Source organism: Carlito syrichta, unplaced genomic scaffold (assembly GCF_000164805.1).
Source record: "Carlito syrichta isolate Samal-C Ts95f unplaced genomic scaffold, Tarsius_syrichta-2.0.1 Scaffold304549, whole genome shotgun sequence".
Lineage (NCBI taxonomy): Eukaryota > Metazoa > Chordata > Mammalia > Primates > Tarsiidae > Carlito > Carlito syrichta.
In genome coordinates this window covers 652,770-677,987 of record NW_007248645.1, presented here as the reverse complement: position 1 = coordinate 677,987, position 25,218 = coordinate 652,770, and the positions used below count along the sequence as shown (strand labels likewise).

Genomic DNA, 25,218 nt, shown 5'->3' with positions numbered 1-25,218 from the left:
TGTTTCATGGAAGTCTCCAACCTACATAGCTATCCTCACCTCAAATCCAACATGTACCAGGCTAAACTCAGCCTTTCATCCTTGAAACCAGCTTTCTTATGGATTTCCCTCTTCTTGTAAATGAGCTCATCTCTGTCTACCTTACTAACTTCAGGGTAAATTTCTGAAAGGTCCACTCATTTCAGTGTCCCCCCGGGACCTAGATTTGTGAGAGGTTTTGAGACTTTAAGATCTGACCTTGAATTCTGGTTTGGCAATTCCTGGTTTCATGATCATGGGAAAGTTTTTTAGTTCCCTGGCTAGAAGATTCCTCATTTATATACTGTATATAAAGTTGTGTATGCAACTTATCATAGGTTTTTTTTCCCCCCAAGGGTCAAATGTGAGAATGTGAGAAGGGCCTCAGTAAAGGATCCTGTATACAGTAGGCACTCAAATCTTGTGGAATTGATGTCACAGTTTAGTTCCTGACAGGGTCTTGACTGTCTACACCACCTTCCCTTGTGCTGCTTCTGCACTGTCAGATTCTCATGACTCTGTGCTTCGATATATTGCTGCTTGCTGCTAATTTTTCTTTGCATCTTCAATCTCTTTTATAATCTATCACACATATTTCTGAAAATTTAACTTTCCCAAAGCAAAGCTCTGACGATATCACTTTTCTGCTCTGCAACTTTCAATGACACCAAACTACTCATTGACTTAGGCAAACATTATGCAGTAATATTCCAACCGAAACGTCCAAACGTGTCTTTTCCGACTGCCCAAAAGACTCCTCGATAGATTGAAGTTTATCCTGGAGATAAGATAATCCCTACTCTGCTGTCTGTTCTCTGACAGGAGTTACCACTCCCTCAGGCCCTGTGGAGCAATGCTCAGGTCCCGGGCGGCTCAGAACAGGCAGGCCCCTGACCCAAGCCCTGCCGATTCCTGAGCTTCGTGACCTACAAAGTTGGACACAGCTCTAAAAGATGAACTAGTGGAGCGTCTGCCTGCGGGTGTGTGGAGAGATCAGTGTGGCGGCTGCTGCGCCCCCCAGGACTCGCCACCATGAGCAGCACCTTAGCTAAGATCGCGGAGATAGAAGCCGAGATGGCTCGGACGCAAAAGAACAAGGCCACAGCACACCACTTAGGGCTGCTTAAGGCTCGCCTTGCTAAACTTCGTCGAGAACTCATTACTCCAAAAGGTGGTGGTGGTGGGCCAGGAGAAGGTTTTGATGTGGCCAAGACAGGTGATGCTCGAATTGGGTTTGTTGGTTTTCCATCTGTGGGGAAGTCAACACTGCTCAGTAACCTGGCAGGAGTATATTCCGAGGTGGCAGCCTATGAATTCACTACTCTGACGACTGTGCCTGGTGTCATCAGATACAAAGGGGCCAAGATTCAGCTCCTAGATCTCCCAGGTATCATTGAAGGTGCCAAGGATGGGAAAGGTAGAGGCCGTCAAGTCATTGCAGTGGCCCGAACTTGTAACTTGATCCTGATTGTCCTGGATGTCCTTAAACCGTTGGGACATAAGAAGATAATTGAAAATGAACTGGAAGGCTTCGGCATTCGCTTGAACAGCAAACCCCCTAACATTGGCTTTAAGAAGAAGGATAAGGGAGGCATTAATCTCACAGCCACTTGCCCTCAGAGTGAGCTGGATGCAGAAACTGTGAAGAGCATTCTGGCTGAATACAAAATTCATAATGCTGATGTGACTCTGCGTAGTGATGCCACAGCTGATGACCTTATTGATGTGGTGGAAGGAAACAGAGTTTATATCCCCTGTATTTACGTGTTAAATAAGATTGACCAAATCTCCATTGAGGAATTGGATATCATATACAAGGTGCCTCACTGTGTCCCCATCTCTGCCCATCACCGTTGGAATTTTGATGACCTATTGGAAAAGATCTGGGACTATCTGAAATTAGTGAGAATTTACACCAAACCCAAAGGCCAGTTGCCAGATTACACATCCCCAGTGGTGCTGCCTTACTCCAGGACCACGGTGGAGGATTTCTGCATGAAGATCCACAAAAATCTTATCAAAGAATTTAAATAGGCTCATGCAAAGATAAAATAAAAATCTGGATGTTAAAAGTGCTTTGAAAGTCACAAATCAACCATGAGCAGTGGCTCATGTCCCAGCTACTTGGAAGGCTGAAGTGGAAGGATTGCCTGAGCCCAGGAGATCAAGGCTGCAGTAGCCGTGAGTGTACCAGTGCACTCCAGCCTGGGTGACAGAGTCAGACTCTGACTCAAAAAAAAAAAAAAGAAGTGACAAGACACATCAATGAATGCTGCTAGGTAACTACATTATTCTATAGAGAAAAGGCAGGTGAGGTGAGAGGGGCTCAGCAGACTAGTACTCAGCTCTGTGTTTAGGCAAGGAGTGCTATAGAGAGGATTCACTGTTGTAAGGGTACCTCCTGGCCTCAGTATCTACTGAAAGTATTAACACATAAAACCAGCTGAAGCAAGACAAATACCGAGGGGCACTGATATGGTAATTTTAAGAACACATCAAAACATAAATGCTTAATTATGAAGTATTTTATGGACAGGACCTAACTATAGTGGTTCAGTGATATATATTTTGGTGCTAAAACTCAAAATATAAGGTAGTGATTACTTTCAAAGGCTGGAAAATGGAGAAAAGGGTTATTACTGGCACATGAAGGGCTTCTGAGTAGTTAACAACAGAGTTTGCCTTATAAACTACACATTTATTTTATATCGTTTTCTGTGCCCATTTTATTTTGTAATAAAAAGTGCAATATTGAAAAAAAAAAAAAAAAAAAAAGATGAACTAGTTCAATTAGATTTTATCTTGGGAATATCAACTAAAGTACTAGGAAAGAATCATCCAGCTAACCGAAGGAACTGAAGCCAAAACATCGTGAGAAAGGCTTGTGGGGACATGGAAAACGAAAGCCATGTGTAAGAAGAAATAAAGGAGAAGCAGAAATCATAAACAAGGAGACCAAGCATGGCTAAGTACACTTTGGCTCTCAGCAAATACTTGCTGAGGGAATGGATCAGAAGAAGCAGATCCACAGAATCTGTGCTAGTGGTATTAATGGTGGACCAGAAGGAAGACCCCTTAGAGAGAAGAAGACCCTTCTAAGGCCTTTGTGAGTTGAAAGTTTCCCCCATCCCCCCCGCTTTGGTCTCTGTGGGGCTCATCCCTACTAGGGTGCCTGCTCTTGGATTTTAGACACTGGACCTTGTCACGCTCAGGAATTCCCTTTATTTGAATTAGCTTGAGCGGTGTTCTGCTTTGAGTAAACCAAAGAGCAAGACTGGGACGGCGCCGGGAGTGGAGCTAGAAGACATAGATTATCCTTCCAGCTCTGCTGCTTTTGCTCAGCCTCGGTCAGTCAACAAGTATGTATCGAGTGCTTGTTCTGGGTCTGGCGTTTTTCAGGAATGAGGAATGCAGCAGCAGATCTGCTTTCTAGGTGCTTACATCCTGTAGGAGGGATAGAAAATAAGCATGCAAACAAAGAAGGAAAACAATTCAGCCACAGATAGGGATGATGGAGAAGGTGGGAATGGGAAATAGTGAGTCGGGGGTTGCTTGACACTCAAGTAGAGAGAAGGTCAGAGCCATGCACAGATCTGCGGAGAGAGCATTCTGAGCAAAGGAGGTGCCGTGCAGAGACAGAATAGGGAGCGAGGATGGTCTGTTCCAGGAAGAAGATGGCCAGCGTGGCTGGGTTGGGGTGAAAGAGAGGAGTGGGGGGAATGAGGTGGAAGGTTTGGTGGGGTCAGACTCCGAAGGGTCTCGAAGGCAAGGTAAGGAGTTTGGGTTGCATCTCAGCAGTAGAGCGTCTTAAGCGGGGGTGTGAGAGGATGTGCTGATGCCCGATTGCTGCCGGAAAAGGAACCAGCCGGAGGAAGGCGACCAGTTCACAGCTATTGAAGTCAAACAGGCAGCAGCTGACGATGGTATGAATTAGGGTTGTGGTGGCGGAGATGAAGGGCGGGGTTGAATTTGGGATTTTTTTGGCCAGTGGAGGTCGTTTTAGACTAACCTGGGACGGAAGCTGATGTAGATGTGGGGCCTATGAGAAACGGAGAATGGAAGGGTCATGGTGAGCACTGGCACCTGAGCAGCTGTGGAAGAGTAGGGCGGGATATTGGGATCAAAGAGGGGAGAGGAAGCCAGGAGTTCCGAGGAGAGGTCTGGGATGAGACTTGGTCGTGGGTTGATGGCGCTGAAACTCGGGACTAGGTGAGCTTCCTGGAGAGAGAAAGTAGGAGACAAAAAAAGGAGGTTCCAGGACGTTCTGACTGACCTTGGGTGGGTGACTTCCTTTTTCTGAATTTCACTTTTCTCTTAACATGAGGGATGTGAATTAGATCTCCAAGCTGCCCGCGCTCCTTAACGGTCTTAGATTCGGTATTTGAAACCAGGGCAAATACATAAATCATCCGAAATGGAACTTCAAACGGAATATTGTCCAAGTCCAACACCGTCAACAATGGTATTCCCAACAAAATAGCAGCCTGCGGGAAGGCTGGGCATATTCCAGGACTCTCACTCGGTTGTGAGAAGCTGATTATTGTGATGTTCTTTGTTCAGGAAGTGGCACTTCAAGAAAGGCATGACTTCACTTAGGAAAAGCAACGGATTTTGTGCTGAACTAGAAGAGCAAGGAGAAAACGACGCGGAGAGGCCGGATGTAAAGTGGAGACCCTTCTCACCACCTGCGACTTGAGGCCCCGATTGCCTGAGTCTGAAAATTATTTGTGCTTCATAAAAAGAATCTGCCTAGTGGTAAGCAGCTTGAACCCGACTGTACAGTCATTTTTTGATCCGGTTCCTCAGCCTGTGTTAAGCCAATGCGGAGGAGTTAGCAGCAGGTGAATTCTGGCTCGGGAGTCTGCCTTGAGGAGAAGACTGCCACGAGGATGCCACCTCCTCGCCTCTCTGAAGGTGAGCTCGAGCCCTAACTCTGTTCTCAGTCAGGGTCCCGGGAAAGTAACGTAGATGGCGGGACGCATAACTTGTGAGCTGGGGAGTGCAGCTTGGAGGGGCAATTAGGCTAGGCGTGGTGGCTCACGTCTGTGGTTCCGGTACTTTGGGAGGCTGAAGCAGGAGGATTGCTTGAGGCCAGGAGTTTGAGACCAGCCTAGGCAGCACAATGAGACCATGCATCTACAAAAAATAAATTTAAAAAAAGGAAAGAGAGGGAGGAGCAGTGAATCTCGGGGTTTGTGTGAAAATGAATGACACCAGGCCCTGACACTCTGCTATTAGTCAAGGAGCACAAAGCACTTCATACACGTGGGGTCATTCATCCATGTCTCTGCACTTTCCCTGTGAGGCTGTTTGGTGCTTCCGTGACTGGGAAGCATGCCGAGGCACAGAGAGGTAAGCTTCCTCCAAACGCCCTACAAAGCGTTAGTTGCCAGTTACAGGACATGAACATCGCAATGCTAGTGTCGCCATCCGCTTTGCTCAATATTTCCCTGTTTAATGAAAATAGCCCCAGTTACCTAGGAGACTCGGTCTAACTTTGCAGATAGGCTAAAAGCATTGATGAGCTGCAGAAATGTTCAGTTGTCAGCCTAATTTTCTACCCTAGCTGAGACTCACTGGCATCATGACATAGCTGAGTGACGGTCACATGGCTTGACGTCCCGGAGTTGGAATAAAGAGGAGATGAAAACCGTAAGGATTTTTTTTCCAGAACCAACATGCCCTTCATTTTAACGTGGTGTAGCCCAGTGATCTTCTTACCCCAAAATGGGGGACCCATTCTGGATGAGTTAAGTCGGACTCTCTAGGGACGGGACTTGGGCACCCATGGTTTTTAAAGATCCTAAGGTGGTTTTACTTGGCTGCCAGGGCTGGAAGTCACAGGTGGAGAAGAAAGGTGTTCTCGTAAACAGAAGAAAGTAATACTTACCACCTGAGGCTGCTGGGACGAGCAAGAGAAATGAAGTAAAAGGAAGCACCTTGCAGTGGGCACTTTACAACTCCAGCTGTTGTGGAAACATTTTCCACTTTTGTGTGACCCGGAGAGTTTTCTACAAAGCAACGACAGAAATGCATTCCTATAGCTCATTGTCAATTAAAAGACTACAAAAAAGTGGCCTATTACTCAAGGAGCCCTTGGGTTTCATAGAAATTAGTCATTAAAGCAAAACAGTGGTTGACATTGCCAGGAAGCCTCGGGACTCAGCCTTCGTAAAGGGCAGATTCTTTTGTTTCTATTTCGTTCTTAGCTGTGCATTTCCCCCAAGCAGAAGCCAGGATGAGAGAGACCAGGGTGGAAGAGAGCCAGTTAGGTCCTCAGGTGCCAGGAAGGGCTCCTTGGGGAGGGCGGTCTAGGGTGGGCCAAGGGAACTTGATGGCCCCTTCTCAGAAGGTGGACCTGAGAAGCAGCAGAGCTCTGGCCACCAGTGAGTGTTATTCGACACCAGTTTGATTTTTGCCTTTGCCGAGTTTCATTCCTCTGCTCCTCAGGGTACCCGGGTGCTGGCTCCTCTCTCTTCCTGGCCAGAGGAGACCTGCAGCCTTCCAATACCCAGGGGGCCTGGCAATCTCTACTTGACAACAGGCCATCCTGGCTAGGAAATAAGGCAGAGTCAGTGAGATGGCAATGCCACAAAACCAACTGCCTTCTATGCAAAGGCTTATGGCCCCTTAGGCTCTGCCCAGAGGCAGAACAGCTCATCCCTCGGAAATATTTGTGTCCCGCACTCCAACAGGCCGAGCATGGGGCTCCAGACCCTCCTCAGCCATGTTGAGAAGAGTGATCAGTGATGCCGTGGAGCCTGCTGGGACAGGCTCCCGTGCAGCCACACTTGGCAGGTTGGGGGCCAGGGAGGACACTGTGCCTTCCTCCTTTCTCCTCCAACGGAGGGCAGCACGCAGAGAAAGGAGAAGGCTGACTTGGGTTTTCTTAGGGTTGCCATGTTCCACAGGTGATCCAATTGGCCTCTCTCCTGGCCCCGCTGGAGGACCCATAGCCCTCCCTAGCTGTATATAATCTCAGGCAGGGTGAGCCACAGTGCAGGAACTATGGAACCATCGTGCTCTGACTCAGAGACCCAGAGCTCTGGGAAGGGGTCGAACATCCTCCCCGAGTTGCAACGCAGAGCTGCAGTCCAGCTCCTCGGGCTATATTTCCGGTCATGTGTCCTTCTATCCACCAAATGCAGTGCTGGAACTAGTCCTCATTCATTCATCGTTGACCGGGCGTCTAAGGTGTCTGGCACCGTGGTGGGGATTGAACGTCCACAGATGAGGAAAGACACAGTGTTGACGTCAGGAATCTCAGGGTGAGTGAGAGAGATTGACAACTGAGGGAGAATTCGTTGATTATTGAACACCATTCGGTGAGATAAGAATTATCAGTTCAACACAGCGTGTTGAAGCAGGGAGGAGGGGAAGCCAACCCAATGAGACTCAGAATTTTACAGCAGAGGTTCTGGATCAGGAAGGGGGAGAAGACACACTTCTGAGGGTTTCCTTGAGGTTAACCGATGCCCTGGGACAACCGGCCGGCCCCAGAAACCATCTGCTTGGAGAAGGACCCAGTGGGGAAAGGTGGTGGGGTGAGGTTTGTTGCAACTCCTGGGTGGAAGGAAGGCTCTCGTTTTCCACCCTAGGCAGAAGGCTGCTCTCCTTTGTCTCATGATCCCAGATTGCCCTCCCAGGGAAAAAGCCTGGGGACCACCCATCCCACTTTATTATTGTGGAAGGAAAGCAGCGACAGCACAGGGATGATGACACGGAGGCTACATTTGGAGATCGGCTCCTACGTTCCAAGGGAATCATAGTCAGGCTTTCAGGTGGGTGGAGCCGTTGCTTGGCCAGGCACTCTTCCTTTTGGGTACCCGAACAGCTACTTCTGAACCTTGGTCAAAGAGGATCTTTGGTGTGTCAGGAGAGGGAAGCACGGGAAGGGGTCCCCCAACAATCTGGAATTTATTTATACAAAATTGTGTATTTTTTCTTACATGTTGTAAACTTCGGTCACCTTCAGGTACTTTCCACTGGATGCAATACACCTACCGAGAGGCTTTTTCCACTGCTCAGAACGGTTTTTGAACTTGTCAATTTTGATGCCTGTGAGTGCTTCTGCCGTGTTTGGTTTCACCTCTTCCACATTGGCGAAACGTTTCCCTTTGAGGACTTTTTTTTCGTCTGGGGAAACAAAAAAAAAGTCGCCTGGGATAAGGTTGAGCACGGGGTCCATGTGGTTTTTGGTCAAAAACTGCTGAACACTCAGTGTGGTGTGGGCAGGGGTGCTTGTAAATTATGCGTCATGAGCTGGGCAAACACTGAAAGAATCTCCAAAAAAATTCACTGTAGCCAAATGTAGCCTCTCACAACAATGCTAGCTAATATATGAATGTCGATGGGTTCCTAGAACACTTCCCTAGCGGAGGAAGCCTGTATTACAGAGGGCTTGCCTTTCAAAAAATAATCCTGATTTTTTTGGGGGGTCCCCTTCATACTTTATGATGAGATATGCCCCCAGCCTCCAGTCTGACTGAGACAGATGAAGACTTGTGGTCCCTTGGCAGTTTCTGAGAAAATGGAGTATTTTTTTTTTCTTCCCTCCCAGACAGTTCCCTGGTCCTGTAATGAGACAGTAAGATTTAAAAATAAAGATAGACCTAAAATTAACAGCTTGGGCTCGCTCCATTCCTCCTGAGGATAGAAATATAAAAGGAAGGTAGCTGTGTGATGAGGGGCACAGAGAGATGGGCACCTGCCTTTCCATTGTCCTCTCACAAGGGAGCTCCAGGGGCACCCACGTTCCTTCTTTCCTTCCGTTACCTGGGACATTGTTCCCCTTTTGACCTACACGCTCTGGGTTCTTACAGTCCACGCTCATTCCCTTGTTATCACCTTCATTGGTCAACATCATGCAGGGAAGTTATGAATCGAGTGTGTTACACAGGTGTGGAGATACCTCCTGTTCCTGGCAGAGATTCCACAGAAAACACAGGGACAGGCGGGTGGGGAGGCTTGCTCAGACCAGCCATCTTGTTTAATGAATAGCCTCGGGCAGGCTGCTCCTTTCTTGAAGTTACCTTTGGGAGAGTTTCTAGTGTTTGCCTCCTCAAAGCAATTGTGCTGTCCACAAAGAGCCCCTTGTTTGTTAAGCTGAAGCTGGATGACAGATGTCAACCAAAGATGGCACAAAAGCCGCATGGCTGGTTACAAACACCTTGTATCTCCCCATGTCCCTAGTTCCTGTCCCTTTCTTACCCATTGACCAGAATTTGCCTGCCTTTCCTTGCTAGAGCTAACATTGGCAGTCCCCTATCTTTTACATGAAATCACTTATTCATTCAACAAACATCAGGGGTGCAAAGATGAAGGGCCTGGCCCTGCTTTCCAGAAGCCTCCATTCCAGTGAAAATTAAGCCTACAGTTTGGTGCGGGTGGTAATGTAGATGCATATCAAGTGGTGGGGTTATGAAGGAAAGTGAGTCTGAGTTGCTCAGGAACCAGGAGAATTTCTCAGTGGAAATCACCCTGGTCATTGAAGGTTAATTGGGGATTTTCCAGGAAGATAAGACTGGAGAAGGTATTCCAGGAGAGGGAACAGCATGTACGAATGCTTGGTGCCATGAAAAAGAATGGTTATTCCTGGGACGGGTGAATAGCTCCAAGTGGCAGGATCCTGGGTGCCAGTGGGGAGATTGCTACGTGGGCTTGGCCTCTAGGCTTGAGAAGAGCTCGTGGGCTTGCTTGGAGGATTTATTTGCTTCCAGGCATAAGGAAAAGCTGCTGAGAAATTTCAAGGGGCAGTGGTAGGAGCAGATTTTGGTGCGATCTCTTTGACAACTGGATATAGATTGGTTGAAAGAGTTGACATCGTTCTGCTGTCATGGATGCTGTCACGTGTCCTCTGATCTTAGGCACTTGTCCTTCCGGGTGCTTGGAGTATTGCCTGCCGATGTGTCACTCTTGAGTCCCTCTTAGAAAATCGACTGAAGAGGGCTGCTTGTCCAAGACTATGAGGGCATATCAAGGCTTGATGCCCTTGCCCCAACTTGGGGCAGCTCTGGAGGGCCATCTCATTTCCGAGCTGCCCTGTGGGATCCCCTGACACCTTTGATGTGACTAGTGACAGCATCACAGCTCAACTCCTCCTTTGGACCGATTCTGCTTCCTTTACTTGCTCACGGGTGGTGCTCTCAAGGGTCCTTCCCGTTAAAGCCACCTAAGACCAAGTCACCGTCTCAGAGTCTGTTTTGCAGGGACCTCAACCTACAACACCCTTCCTCAATCCAGAGAATGGGAGGCCTGCCATTCTCTGAGGTCACTTCCGTTCCACCGAGCCTTCACAGCAGAGGAATGGAGGTTGGCACTTTGCATGCCATGTTCTACAGAGATTCTGATGCTTATTGTATCATAAGAGAGAGGCGGTATCTTCACTGACTACCCCGATCCCCCATGTGGGGTGTTGTTTGGAGGTAGACCGTGTCCCTCTTCCCTCGGAGCAGCAGCCAAGGCTGATCTCTGAGAGGTTATGCATGTTCCCGATAATGGGTCACGGAACGCAGGTGACCAAGCAAAGCCGAAAACAATGCGGTCGTCACTCTTAACCAATGTAATTGTAAACACCAGATAGGAATTTGAATAATTAGCTCGATTGCTTTGATTATAAAACCGCTTTCTATACTGCCCTAAGGTGTGGGTTCTTCTCTGGCCTGCTGCCATCAGGGCCTCCCATAAGTTTTAATAAACCAGTGTCTTTCACTGGTGACCTCCAGGTAACTTCTTTGGAATAGGTAAACATTGTGTGCAAGCCCTCTCAGATTTGGGGTCACCATGTGACACTCCAATATATGAAGAACGTATTTAGTATTTTCCGAAATGAAAAGGGGAAACTTTGTTGCAATGACCAATTGGATCTACGGTTTTGTGAAATTCTATTTGGAAGTTATGAATTTATTTATTTGTTCAGCATCTGTCTCTGCTCTTAACCAATTCAAAGAGAATCCCTGACTTAATCTTTACAAAAGGTTTTAGAACTCAGAATTTTTTGCAATAGGTAACAAATGTATATAGCAAGATATGCAAAAGGGAAGAAAAGCATATAATTGTGCTTTTTCCTGCCTCCAACTGTCCAAAACCTCCCTTTCTTTCTGTCCCTAGCCCTCACTCCAAATAACTCCTGGGGTTAGTTCCTTGGCACTTTTTAAAGGTAAAAAAATGTATGTCTTCCATTTTTGTCTGGCCAATTGATCTCCATTGACAAGGACTCAATATGTAAAGGCCAGGAACCAGGTGTGTTGTATAATTGAACTGATCTTTTTCTCAGGCTGTGTCTAATTTATAGATCGTTGGTGTTGGAAGCCTCATTAATAGATGCTTAGTTTGAGAAACCTTTTCTAATTTCCCTCAGGAAATCTTCACTCATTTTGAGATGCTATGCCTTTGTATATAGAACTCAAAACATTCTTTCCTTTTAAATGTTAAACATAGCCTTTATTTTTTCATTTTAAAATCAGTACACATTCATGGTTGACATATCAGAAAATGTAGATAATTCATTCTTCTAGAACTTTCTCTTTGTATGTATACATATGCATACTTTTTTTAAAAAGTGGGATCATACTGTAATTACAGTTTTTAACCTATCCTACTCTACTGTAACTTGTGAATATCTTCCTATTTCAATAAGTAATCATTCCAACAATTTGAGGTACCTTGTCTTATTGTTTATATTAATGAGAATAACCTACCTGCTGTTATAAGTAGACCAATGTGATGGATCCACACAACAGAAGTTTATTTTTTGCTCTTGTACCAGTCCTGAATGTGAATAAGCCAGAGGACGGCTTTCCTCCAAGTAAAGACTCAGGCTATCTGAGGCTCTGCTATTGGCAACATGTGACTTCCGAGGGCTGATGATCATGCCCGTCCCAACCAGGTGGAAGGGGGAAGGAGCATGTAGACCTCACAGACTGGGCCTGGAAGTAATGCATACCATTTCCATCTACTTTTTATTAGCCAGGACTCAGACACATGGCCACACCTAACTGTAGGGGATGTTGGTCTAGATAGATACCCAGGAATAAGAAGAGTACTTTGGATGAAAAGCTAGCAGTCCCCACCATCTGTTTATTAACAAGAGGGATTAGTTCCAGGACCTCTTTCAGATACCAAAGTCCATGGGGGCTTGAGTCCCTGATATAAAATGGTGTAGTATTTGCACATAACCTATGCACATATTCACCTACCTATTCTCTTGTATACATCTCTGTAGTTCTCTGCTTCTTCCATTGGACAGACAGCTGCATCTCTTGTGTAGCACTGGCGGTGTCTTGTGATACCATGGTGACAGTAAAGACTAGAGCGAACGAATTTGGCTGTATTGGGTACCTGGTCACCAGGGCTGCTTTTAACTCTGGCAAAGTGGATATTGTCACTATCAATGACCCCTTTGTTGACCTCAACTACATGGTCTACATGTTCCAGTAGGACTCCACCCATGGCAAGTTCCACGACACCATCAAGGTCGAGAACAGGAAGCTTATCATCAATGGAAGTCCCATCACCATCTTCCAGGAATGAGAGCCACCAAAATCAAATGGGGCGATGCCAGTGCTGATTATGTAGTAGAGTCCACAGGCATCTATCTATACTACCTTGGAGAAGGCTGGGGCTCACTTACCAATAGGGTTATCATCTCTGCCCTCTTCACTGATGTTCCCTTGTTTGTGATGGCTGTGAACCATAAGAAGTACCAGTGCAACCTCACAATTGTCAGCAATGCCTCCTGCACCACCAATGGCTTAACACCTTTGGTCAAGGTCATCTGTGACAACTTTGTCATCGTGGAGGGACTCATGACCACCATCCATGCCATCACTGCTACCCAGAAGACGGTGGATGACCCCTATGGGAAGCTGTGGTGCAATGGCTGCAGAACCCTCCAGAACATCACCCCTGCATCCACTAGTGCTACCACGGTCATGGGCAAGGTCATCCTCGAGCCCATGAGTGTGGCCTTCTGTGTCCCCACTGCCAGTGTGTCTGTTATGGACCTGACCTGCCATCTGGAGAAATCTGCCAAATACAATGACATCAAGAAGGTGTTGAAGCAGGCATCTGAGGGCCGCTATAAGGGCATCCTGGGCTACATTGAGCACCGGGTTGTGTACGCTGGCTTTAATAGTGACACCCACTCTTCCATCTTCAATGCTGGGGCTGTCATTGCCCTCAATGACCACTTTGTCAAGCTCATGTCTTGGTATGACGATGAATTTAGCTATAGCAACAGGGTGGTGGACCTCATGATCCACATGGCCTCCAAGGCGTAAGAGCTCCTCAACCACCAGCCTCAGTGGGAGCCTAAGAGGAAGAGAGAGGCCCTCAGTTGATGGGGAGTCCCTGCCACACTCAGGTCTCCAACTACATTAAGACTCTCCTCTCCTCACGGTGTCCATGCCAGAATCGGGGGGAGGGGAGGGTAAATGTATACTGTATACTGTATACAATATAATACTGTATGTTGTTATACTGTATTGTTTAGGGAATAATAAGTGAAAAAAGTCTGTATATGATCAGTGTAGATGCAATTTTTTTTCCTAAACATTTTCCATCCGTGGTTGGTGGAATCTATGGGTACAGAGCCCCAAAACATGGAGGACTGACTGGATAGCTTTTCTGAGATTCCTTCTGTTTCTGAAAGACTGAATCCATGTCTGATCTGGCCTCACAATACTTTTTGCAATAATTAGCACATAGTTGCGGCTGCTCAATAGATATTTAGTGAATGGATGATGAACCCTACCTAGTTCTTTGCTGGATTAATGAGGCTGTAGTACTTTAGTTAAGGAGTAAACAAGAGCCACGTCTCAGGTCATGGAGGAGAAATGGAGTAGAAGCCTGGTGTCTGAGGAGGAAAAATCTTCTTAGGGGAAAGGCCGTGTGTTCAGCCTGTGCCAGAAGTGGTCTGAGCTTGCGTTGTAGAGGAAGCTGTGTGGTTTTTCTTCCCCCCAAACTGGATAAAGCTCAACTCTGTATAACCTTTATGTGTCTGAACTATAATCCTTGATGTTTGTGTAGTTCGTATCTTCAGGACATGCTTGCATTTACAGAAAATAAGTTTTCTGTTACCCTTGAGAAGATAGACCTGAAAGTGCATCACTGGGGCTTACTCTTAGAAGTAGGGACAGCTCTTCAGCCTAAGAACTATCACAAACCCCCAGGGGATCGGTCATGGGATCCTGGGGTGGCGCCCAGAGAAGCAAGTGAGGAGGATAGCTTATATCCTAGTATTGCTGGTAGACAGCAAGACCAAGGCCTTCACTGACAGAACAGATGTTTATCTCTGTGTGCATTAGGTGATCCTGACAGGCAGGCAGATTGGGGCAAGGGAGACTATGCCCGTTCTTCATGTGCTCTGTGCCCAGGAGAGCCTGAAAGGTCCACACTGTTTTGTTCCCCTCTTGCCAGTCTCCTGAGTATAATGCCTGTTGTCCAGGCAGCTGGTGAAGGAGGTTGAAGCCAGGCCCAGAATTCCCATCTCCCTCCAAGCCTTGGTTCTGCTGTGATGTTAGGAGTCAGTGAGCGGGTGCATGGTCTCCCCATTCTGATTTGGCCTCCCTTGCCCTTCACCTTTATTTTGGAACATCCATCAGGGAACAGTTGGTTTCTCACGCTGCAGTCTGTTTCCCCCATCATGTACTTCCTCTTAGAAACTATGCACAAATGTGGGCTTGGTTTCCTCTACCCGGTAGGAGGATAGCAGGAAGAGCTCCTACCGTGGCGTCTCACAGTAGTAGTTTCATTACAGGGCCAAGAGCACAGCAGCTCTGTTCCACCGGTGGCCTGCTTGGGAGTGGGCTGAGGGCTTCTGGGCACTCTGGAAGCCTGTTTTGGAGGATTAGGCATGGCCTCCTGGGACACTTGGGTCCCTGAAAGAAGAGGGAAAAATCATGCTTGGCCCTTCCCACGGTGCACTTCAGAAGCTGGTGGCCGGCCAACCAGCATCCAGAGGCAGGCATGCATCCTTCACAGCTTCTGAATCCAGTCTTTCTTCCTGCAAGGGGAAAATGGGTGATTGGGTCAGGTATTTCAGTATTTGATAGAAGTTCTGGTCATTTAATATTTTACAACTTACATGAAAATCAGCTTAACGTCGTTGAAGGCTACTTGCCCTTTCAGTGAAATTTTTAAATGGTGCAGCAATTACTTTGGCTGCAGTAAAAGCTTGGAATGAGTGAAGTAAAGAGTATATATAGTTCCCTTTCAGTATCCCAAGTGGCACATGTGCTTATTAAGATTTAAAGCATTTTGGCCTTCAGATCGTAAAATTCCTAGAGCTAGGGGGAGGGGGCGGAGCTGAAGGGACAGAGGACAGGAAGCAGAAGGGCCAGAAGATTCTTGCAAGTGCCCTTAGCCATTAAATAACAATATTTGCCGGGCTCGGTGGCTCAGCCTGTCATCCCGCGCCTTTGGGAGGCTGAGGTGAGTGGATGGCCTCAGCCCGCGGGTTCGAGACCCGCCTGGGCGGCGAGACCTCATCTCTACAATAAATAAAAAAAATCAGCCGGGCGTGGTAGCGCGTGCCTGTAATTCCGGCTACTCGGAAGGCTGAGGCGGAAGGATCGCCGGAGCCCAGCAGGTGGAGGCTGCGGTGGCCGGGAGCGGCCGCTGCACTCCAGTCTGGGCGATTGAGTGAGACTCCGACTCAAAAAAATAAAAATAAAAATAAAAAAATGAGTGAAAAAACACACACAGTTGGGTTGGGGAAGGGATATCGTGGCCTTTTTTCCAGCCCCTCCCCCACACTTATTCCTCACCCGATGCATCTCATTAGTTGGTGTCTAAGGGATAAATTGTAATTTAGTCATGGTTGAATGTATCCCATTTCCTTTTGGTACTTAGAGATTTTTTTTTCCCCCCATAATCATGCTTTTGTGATGAGAGAGGTGTTGGGATTCTCTGGGGTTTGGGAATATCTTTGCCTTATCCTGAAAGCACCTGTCTATTCCCTCTGTGCGATGGTTTCTAATCCTGCCTAGGATGGAGAGATACAAAATGGGCTTCTAATTTCATGGTTGAAGTGAGAAGAGATAATATCAGCTTAGTTCCCTGCATAAAAATGATTTCTAATACAAATCTTCTGGAAGTTTGCCTTTGTCACTGCAACATGGTCAGGGGGATAAGCATGTATATGTGTGTGCATGTGGCTTTCATTCATATATATCTATAAACGGATCATGAGAAAAAATTCTCAATAGCTCGAGAATTAAGCAAGGTACTCTACGTTATCAATATGAGTGCCAGGTGATTTTTTAAATAAGCGTTTTGTAACAACCCCTGTGATATAATCACGGCAAGTGTCAGGGGTATCAGCCCTGGCTGGGGAGCAATATTTCAGGCATCCTTAATGGCAGTTATCTCAAAATGATCATTCCTGCACAGAACCAGCACGTCGCTTGCCAGCAGTTGCTGCAATGTAATCTGAAAAGATCTGAGACAGGAGAGGGTTAAGGAAAATAAATGGGGTCCAATGTGAACATCTTTCCTCTTTTTTCAGTTTTTTAGAAGATAAATGTTTCAGATTTCAATCTGTGGTTCCCAGCAGTTCTTCGGGAACACTGCAGTCGGCCCACAAAAATCGCTACTGCTGAGCCAACCCCAGATAATGCGTCTCAGCAGGGATGACATAATGTGCTAAAAGAAGACTATGATGTAATGCCCATCTCAGAAGTCAGAGCCAATTTCCGTTACAAAGCCTTGGAGTCTAGCAGGAGGTAATGAGCTAGCATAAATTGTGCAGCACGAAAAACTTCTAGGTCTGATTTTCTGATCTGCATTTTAAAAGGCAAAAAATAAAATAAAATTGAATTCCTGGATCTGCCGGGCTCGAGGGCATCTGCTCAGCAAGAGGCTTTTGCCCCCTTCCAGACTGGACAGAAGGGTGCTCTGGGCTGCCCAGATCACCTTGGCTCGTGGGGGAAATGGTTGTCTGGGTCTGTAATCTGCAGCAAAGTGGTGATGTAATTTGTAATGCTAAATTTGCTTTTGCAGATAATGTTTGAGAAGAGGGTGTGGTATTTGAAGGAGATCGTGCCTTTCCTGAAATGCTGGGGTAACTAGGCTGGAAATGCCTAGGAGGAAGCTGGGGGTAAGGGATGCTGAAGCAAGTCAGACTCACCTTGAGAACTTTATTAGGTGCATCTACTCTGGCTTGCAGGGGAACCTGACCCTTCCAGATAACCAACCTCCTGCAGCCTCACCGTGATTAATTATGCATCCTGACCTCCTGGGGTGTAGCCCACCTGGCAACCAGAAGCCAGAGTCCAGCTCTGTGTCGTGTCTAATAGAAATGTTGAAAACATATACAAACTCAGATAAGCAATGATCTAGAATCTCTGTGAATAAGGAAAGAAGCATAATCTTTGATTTAGAAAGTATTTCATCCCATCCCCACTACAATTTTCTATTTTAGGTTATGCTTTCCTTCATTTTATTTTTAATTGCTCCGAGTGCTTGCATGAGAAACATATTTCTATTTTCCTTGCCTTCCATGACTTCTGTTATATTCCTCACTTGGGGCTTGATCCTGTAACCTGCCCTACATTGCAGCCACTCCCTCTGGGTGGAACAGTAGTGATTTTGTGTCACTGCTTGCTGAAGATCAGGTCTCCAGAGCCACAGACCTGAGGGGGTGACAGGACTGGCAGAGAACTGCTGGCTTCACAAACTGCAGACTGTGTCTTTAAATAGGGAATAAACATTGGGAGCAACATGAAAATTTTCTGGTATAAGAAAAGGAGAGAAATAAAACAGAAAACGTGACATATAGGCTGAGGAAGAATTGCTTCTGTGACATGCAAACTGAAATGGGCACTGTTTTCTAGACCTTCTGTGAAGTGCTAGCCAATGTTTTATTCTTTACCTGCTGCTAAAAGACAGTCAACATCACAGCCACCCGGCAGTCATTTGCAGACTGATCATGGGTCAGATGTTAATACTATGAATGATGATGATAATTTGATCCAGTGCTTTTTAGTATGTGGTAGGTGCTGTCTTAAAGTCTTTGTGTAAATTGTGCCACTTAAATCTTACCAGAACGCTCTGAGGCAGATACAAGTATGATCACCTCCATTTTGCAGAGGAGAAAAATGGAGGCTCAGAAAGTTTGAATCACTTGTCAGATTTGCACAACTAGTATATGACCTAGGTGGTACTGGCATTCCTGTCCCAGGACTCTGAAGTCCACACCCAAGACGACCATGGAGTACTAGCATTCAGATGCCACCAGGATTATGTTGAGGTGGCCCCCGTTTTTAAAGGAGGTATTACACACAACAAATGAATTCCTTACATTAATATTTACACAAAACAAAAGATTGTTTCCCTTCATCTTCATATTTGCATCACTGGGCCCTGAGTATGCATATACTGAGTCTCATTCGATGTTTTCCCCTTTTAGGGAAGCAGGAGAAAGGGCAGAAGGAGGCAGAGAAATAAAATCCAAATCAAGTAGAGAGGTCAGTGAGAATGACATGGTGTCAGGTTGCTTCTGGTTTATCAGAGAAGACTGCCTAAGGCAGATGGCCAATGACTTGTCTGTGTTGGCAGGGCTATTATTGTTTGTCCCCAAATTCTTCAGCATCTGACAAGATGATTGAGGCTGCTCCGTGAGTAAGTGGTAGATAGATATTACATACAGAATGAATTCTTTATTGATAGGGACCCTTCATAGGCAAGTTCTTACCAATTCAATAATGCCAATTTTTAAAATGATATAGAAATACATGAAGAGCCAAGCACGGTATTGTGAACCTGTAGTCCCAGATGCTTGGTAGGTAGAGACTGGAAGACTGCTTGAACCCAGGAGTTTATATGCAGTCTGGGCAACATAGTGAGACCTCATCTCTTAATAAGAAAAAAGGATGGAGACAGAGGCGTATGTTTGACACATAGAAAGGACATAGGGTAGCAGAATAATTCTATAGTCCTCATTTGGGGGTTGATATATGTATCTCAATAGCAGAATAATTAACTTGAGCAGTTTGTAATAGATTATCTTTTTAATATTCAACAGTTATGGGTCCGTGACTATATAGTTATTGCTAAATGAGTATTTACTCACAAGAAGAGACACAATGAGGTCTCCTCTGCTCTTCTGTAGTCCGAGTATCTGTACTGTCTAATGTCTAGTTGTTTCTTCTCATCTTTCTGTACTCTGAAAACATGTAGAAGAGACAGTACCAAAAAAAATCCTCACATCAAGTGAAACATCTTCAACCTGTAACAAACAAAATCAGTCAATCAACAACATCAAGCAACAGTGAAACCTTCTCAGTGGTAAGTTCAACGTCTCACACTTGCAAGTGTCTATTTGACATGGTGGAATTTTATTTTCATCACAAGCACCCTAGGAAATGCTCCTTTGACCTCCACACCAAATTATTCCTGCACTTCCTGCATCCATGATGTCTGGGGCCTCTGCCTGCTGGCCATCTCACTGCACTGCTCTTTACTTCTCACCTGGATCATAAGAAGCTGATTCCTTCCTCTGGTGTCTCTCACCTCCAGACTCTCATTCTTTGGGGTCCAATCAATCTGTCCAAGGATGGGTCCTCTGTAGGGTTTTAGTGGCTGCCTAACATCTAAAGAATTTATTCCAACCTTTCTGGTTTGTTGTTCTTGATACGCTACAATTTGGCTTCCAATACACTTTTCTCGTCACGTCTCCCTTCATTGATCTATCCTACATATTAACCAAGCTAGTCTACTTGCTATTTCCCAAGCAGTCCTTTTATTTTTGTGCCTTTGTGTCAATTCCATTTTGCAGAAAGCATTCTCTTCAGTGTCCTCTTGCTATGTTTAACCCTTTCTATCCTTCAAGTGCCAGCTCAAGAAGTTACCCCTTAGATAACAATTTCTTGGATCCTACCAATTGGAAGTGACATACTTCTTCTGTGGGTCCTTATAATGCTCAGGCTGAGCTTCTTTTAAGGCACCTGATTCCTCCCTGTGTTACAATTGTTGGTGTGCAATGTCACAGTCATCGAATTTTGCAACCAGGAGGAAGGTTTTTCTTCTCTCTTTTTAAACGGTGAATTTCTGGAGGCAAGACTATGTCTCCTTCATACTTATGTCCCTTAGAGTGTGCAGCAGACTTCTTAGCACATGGCAGATGTTCAGTAGATGACTGTCAAATCAATGAAATGAACATTTAAAATCCACAATTGCAATATTAACCAACTTATAGTTCCAAAGTTGGAAAATGGGGCTAATTTCGATGTTTTTGTCTCTGCCTCTTTCTGCCCCTTGGATATGGGTCACTAAGGATATCCAGTGAGGCTAGCTGATACCTGACTTATCTGAGGAGGCCAAAGAGAACATAAAAAATAGTTGGGAAGAAAAAGGTGATTATGAGGAGATGACAGAAGTTAGTGGCTAGTTGACTTCCTTTTTCTCACTGAGTTTTTTCCCCGCCCTTTATTTGTTTCTTTCCCACCCCCCTCACCTTCTTTCTGTTCTCCAAACTTTTGGATCTATGGTGAGGACCGTGAGTGATTAAGTTTTGAAAAATTGTATGAGATTTCTTGTTTCATGGAAACTCTTTGGTTCTTCTGAATTACTATGTATGTTAAGGAAGTTTAAGTCTTGCTTTTTCATTCTATAAAATGAAAGGGTGATAATGGACTAGCCCTGAGTTCCCTTATAGCATTAGAATTTGTTGAAATCTAGTAAGAGACAGTACTGAAGGTATTTTTCCACTCACTTGGGCTGGCTAGTTCCTGAGTAGAACATTGATGTTTTCTGTGCTATGGATAGCTTTACAGAGCATGTACAGAACAAAATTGCATGTTTTGCACCAAATAAAATCCACAAATAGTAAATCTTGAAAGGGTGGAAAGGATATGAGTTGATTGGTACAAAAGCTCACAAGGCTAAAGAAGTTATGGTAATAAAATTTCCCTGTAAAATCTAGAGAAAAGGGTCGCCGTTACTGGGTGAAACGGAATCTGGAGGGGTGGCCTTTTCTGGATATTGATGTGGGCACATGCATCTCTGAATCCAAGAAAAAAGAAGACTTTTCTTGTCCACACTCAAGCATCTGTTAAAAGACTAGTCAGTGAGCCTCCAGCCCTGAGTAGCTATGTTGCAAATCCACCTCTGACAACCTTAAAGCATTTCCTCTGACCGAAGATCACAACCTCAGCCTATTCAGGTTGACTTGAAGCCAGCTACTTCCTACCTAAACCAAAATAACCATGATCCAAGTCAAAGGATAAGATAATTTTGGATAGATCTGTGGAAAACACGATACTGAGCTGGGTATCATCAAGAAGAAGCTGTTGCTTTCACTGATGGCTCCCAGAGTCTCCTGCCCATGTTGGGTAAATAGGACAGGAAGAAAAGACCTCCCAGAAGATATGCTCATACGTGGACCATGAGCCATTCCTTGTGACTACCTACTGACACCCTCCTTCCAAGAATGAACTCACCAGCCGACTTTAAGAGGACTCAGCCCACGCCTGCCATTGACCACAGTCTTGTTACCAACACCTTATGGCTAACTGAATCAAAAGCTTCCGACAGGTCTAAAATTAGCCCAGCTAAACATATTATTAAGGAGCTAGGGAGGAGTGTGAATGACCTTCCTTCAGTCCTGGTTTCCTATATCCAGGCAGCTGTGGGGGCTCATTGGAGTGCTAAATTGGGTTTTTAGGCTCTTGAAATAAATGACCCCTTAGATTGATTTTTTTTTTAATTGCCTGAAGGTGCATATTTTTAGAAAGTTTGGAAGCATTCTGTTCATCTATTTTGAATCATTTGAGTATAAAAATGTGGCATTTTCACACTTTGGGATATTCAAGTCCCCTATTCCTTTTTAAAAAGTCTTTAATATTTTTTTCAACCTTTCAAATTAGTTTATTTAAAGGCCAACCTTACAGTTTCTGAGGTAGGAATGCAACTTTACCAGCTTCGAGGGGGAAAAATCCTAAAGAAGTTATAAATATGTGGGAATACTATTCTAAGCATATTTCTGGTAGGAATTTAAATACCCATGGAGGAGAATGGCAGAGGGAGGGTCTGTGTGTTTACTCCTTTATACAAACCTTTAACGGAAAACTGAAAAGTTTATTCTCCTTATTTTTGCTATTCAAGGACACCGATATTCTCCATTTCTTTCCAAGTTGGTTGGATAAAAGACCCCGGGGAAAGAAAATAAAAATGACATGTTAGCATTTCTGAACTCTTGCTTGACATGAGCCAGACTTTTTCAATTTCTTGACTTTCCAGCTCAATTATTTTGAAATCCATTTCTCTTCTCACTAAGCCAGCATGTCTCAATGTATGTTTCCTAGAACACCGTGTCTGTAGGATGTTAATAGATGTGACTTGGAAAAAAGAGTTTCGAGTTAAACAGATTTCTTTACTGCTGGGCTCCTTTACTCAGATTTCCTAGTGTATGATGAGAATCTTCAAGGAGGAAATATGGTATGTAGCATTTCCCACATTTATTGGCCATGGATAGACTGACTCCCACTCACCAACCCCCTCTCCTTCCTCCCCTTATTTTTCTATTTATTAAACCAAGTATCTAGAGGATTGTTGTCTTTGGGAGCACAATCTGGGAAGTGGTAGGCGATGGCGTTTGAAATTTCAAGATTATATCTCTTAGTTGACTGACCAACTCAGCTTCCTCAACAGTGATCATCTAGATGGGATACTAGTATGTTCCAGCTCTCCCACCCCTAGGCAGTGGCCCTGGACCATCCCTTGAATAAATGTGGGAAATGAGAGGAAATAATAATGTTCCTGCAAGATGGACAGCAGGTCATGGGACTGACCAGTCTACCTCTCAAGCACAGGTGATTGGACTAGGGGCAGAATGGTGTTATCTGTCCAGGTTAGAGGGATGTTCTTTTGGTTTCTTCTTTTTTTGGATATTGCCAAAAAATCACCAGCAGTCAAAGAAGAAGTCTAAAAAAGTTTAGGCTAAAGAAAATTCCTTAATAAAGGGAAGGTATCTGAAAATAGAAGCTTGGCCAGAAAGTGGCTTCTCTGACAAGATTTTAAGGCAGGTTTCACACTACAGCGAAGGTCACTTTCATGATTTTTAATTAAAGTGTGTCTATTCTAATGCTGTGATTATAAACAGACTCTGTCAAGACAGGGAGCATTTGCTCTTCAATCACTCTATTTCAAGGCACCGACTATCTACTTTTGACAAGTGACGAATGTCTTTAGTTTTGGAGACTACTATAGAAAAATATAGCTTCTAGAGTGAAGTGTCATATTCTCTCTGGTTCTTCCACCTCACACCCAGAGCCTGCTACAAACATCTGAAGAGTCCTGGGCTGGAAGTAAGGCCCGTGTTGTGTTTGAAGACACTAGCTCTTAGCCCCTCTGGGCTTCAGTTTCTTCATCTGTGAAGTGAGATCCTGATTATACTATCTCCGGGAGGCATACCACCAGAGTTTTCTCCACCCTCCTCCAGATCAGACTTTACCCACCTCAGCTTCTCAGGCTGCCGTAGGTCAGGTGTTCATAGCTTCGTTATTTTCTTGGGGACATTGTCCTTGTTCTTTCTGCAGCAAGACGCTGTTGGATACATGCTGCCATACATGGAAGGAATACATTACTCCTGATACAGACATCATATTCTGAATGTGGCCAACCCACTCTCCTTCCTCCCCTTATTTTTCTATTTATTAAACCAAGTATCTAGAGGATTGCTGTCTTCGGGAGCACAATCTGGGAAGTGATTAGACGTCATATTCTGAATGTGGCAATAGTGTTTCAGTGACAGGCATATTTTGGAACCAATTTTCTTTTTTTTTTTTTGAGTTGGAGTCTCACTCTGTGGCCCAGACTGGAGTGCAGTGGCTGCTCCCGGCCACCGCAGCCTCGACCCGCTGGGCTCCGGTGATCCTTCCGCCTCAGCCTTCTGAGTAGCCGGAATTACAGGCATGTGCTACCATGCCCGGCTGATTTTTTGATTTCTTGTAGAGATGAGGTCTCGCTGCCCAGGCGGGTCTCGAACCCGTGGGCTCAGGCAATCCACTCACCTCAGCCTCCCAAAGGCACGGAATGACAGGCTGAGCCACCGAGCCGGGCTGGAACCAATTTTCTTTTTTTTTTTGAGTTGGAGTCTCACTCGGTCGCCCAGACTGGAGTGCAGTGGCCGCTCCCAGCCACTGCAGCCTCGACCTGCTGGGCTCCGGCGATCCTTCCGCCTCAGCCTTCCGAGTAGCCGGAATTACAGGCATGCACTACCACGCCCGGCTGATTTTTTGATTTATTGTAGAGATGAGGTCTCGCTGCCCAGGCGGGTCTCGAACCCGCGGGCTCAGGCAATCCACTCACCTCAGCCTCCCATGGAACCAATTTTCAATCACACTTCTGAGGCAGTGTCCTCCTTGGCCAGGTGTGCTCCCCTTCTAACAGTGTAGAGAAGCAAGGCGTGAAGCCTTATTATTTACATCTCATTCCCACCCTGGCTCAAACAAGAAACTCAGCATCAGAAAGGTAAATATAGCACTCATCTGTGTATCAGGGAATTGTGGGAAAGATTCTCTTCCCCAGTAGAAATCATTGCATGGTTGTTACAAGTTGGCAACTTGCCCTTTAGGTCTGTGAAGGCAGGCTTTGCTGTGTGAGTTCCTCTCACAACCCCCTTTGTATAAATCAGCGTTCCCTCCCCATGTTCCTCCAGTAGAGACAGTAGATCATGTGACCTGGCCTTCCTCGGGACCCCAAGCCACAGCTGATTGGACTAGAAGTAGGTATCTGCTCCCAGGAGAATTAGTGCCTAGGCTGAGCTGATCGGTAATGTTTTCTCCCTCAAGAACTTGAACTATCAGACTTAGATCAAACATGCTCGGGGTTGTAGAGACAAGCCTGGCAACACTGGGAAACCGAGTAGTGCTGCTCTCATGCTGAAGACACGTGCTCTCCAGTTCACCCCCGTCCCCACCTGTCCTCCTGTATGGGACTTGTCTGAGCGTCACCTTCTACAGCTTCCCCATGCATTAGCGTTTGCTCCTTATCTTAAAACCTCGTCTCAGTTGCGCTTTTACCCAAATTTCCTATCATTCCTACCTTTTCTCTTTTTCTAAAATTTGAGGGGAGAAATTCTTACAGGTAGGACCTGCCTGTTGGGTTCTTTCGCATCTGTCAAAAATGTTCGTCTGTTTGCCCGTTAGCACATGAAGGAGGAAAAACTGGGTAGATTTTTACTACAATCGGAGAGTGCAT

General features: G+C 45.5%; 2 pseudogenes across 1 annotated transcript; both read left to right on the top strand.

Annotated features, from left to right (window-relative positions):
- The first annotated feature begins 984 nt into the window (after positions 1–984).
- On the top strand, positions 985–2,052 carry LOC103262538 (annotated as a pseudogene). The gene has a single exon (XR_504440.1). The product of XR_504440.1 is annotated as a developmentally-regulated GTP-binding protein 1 pseudogene (transcript).
- A 10,257-nt stretch (positions 2,053–12,309) lies between these two features.
- LOC103262540 lies at positions 12,310–13,298 on the top strand (annotated as a pseudogene).
- The last annotated feature ends 11,920 nt before the right edge of the window (positions 13,299–25,218 follow it).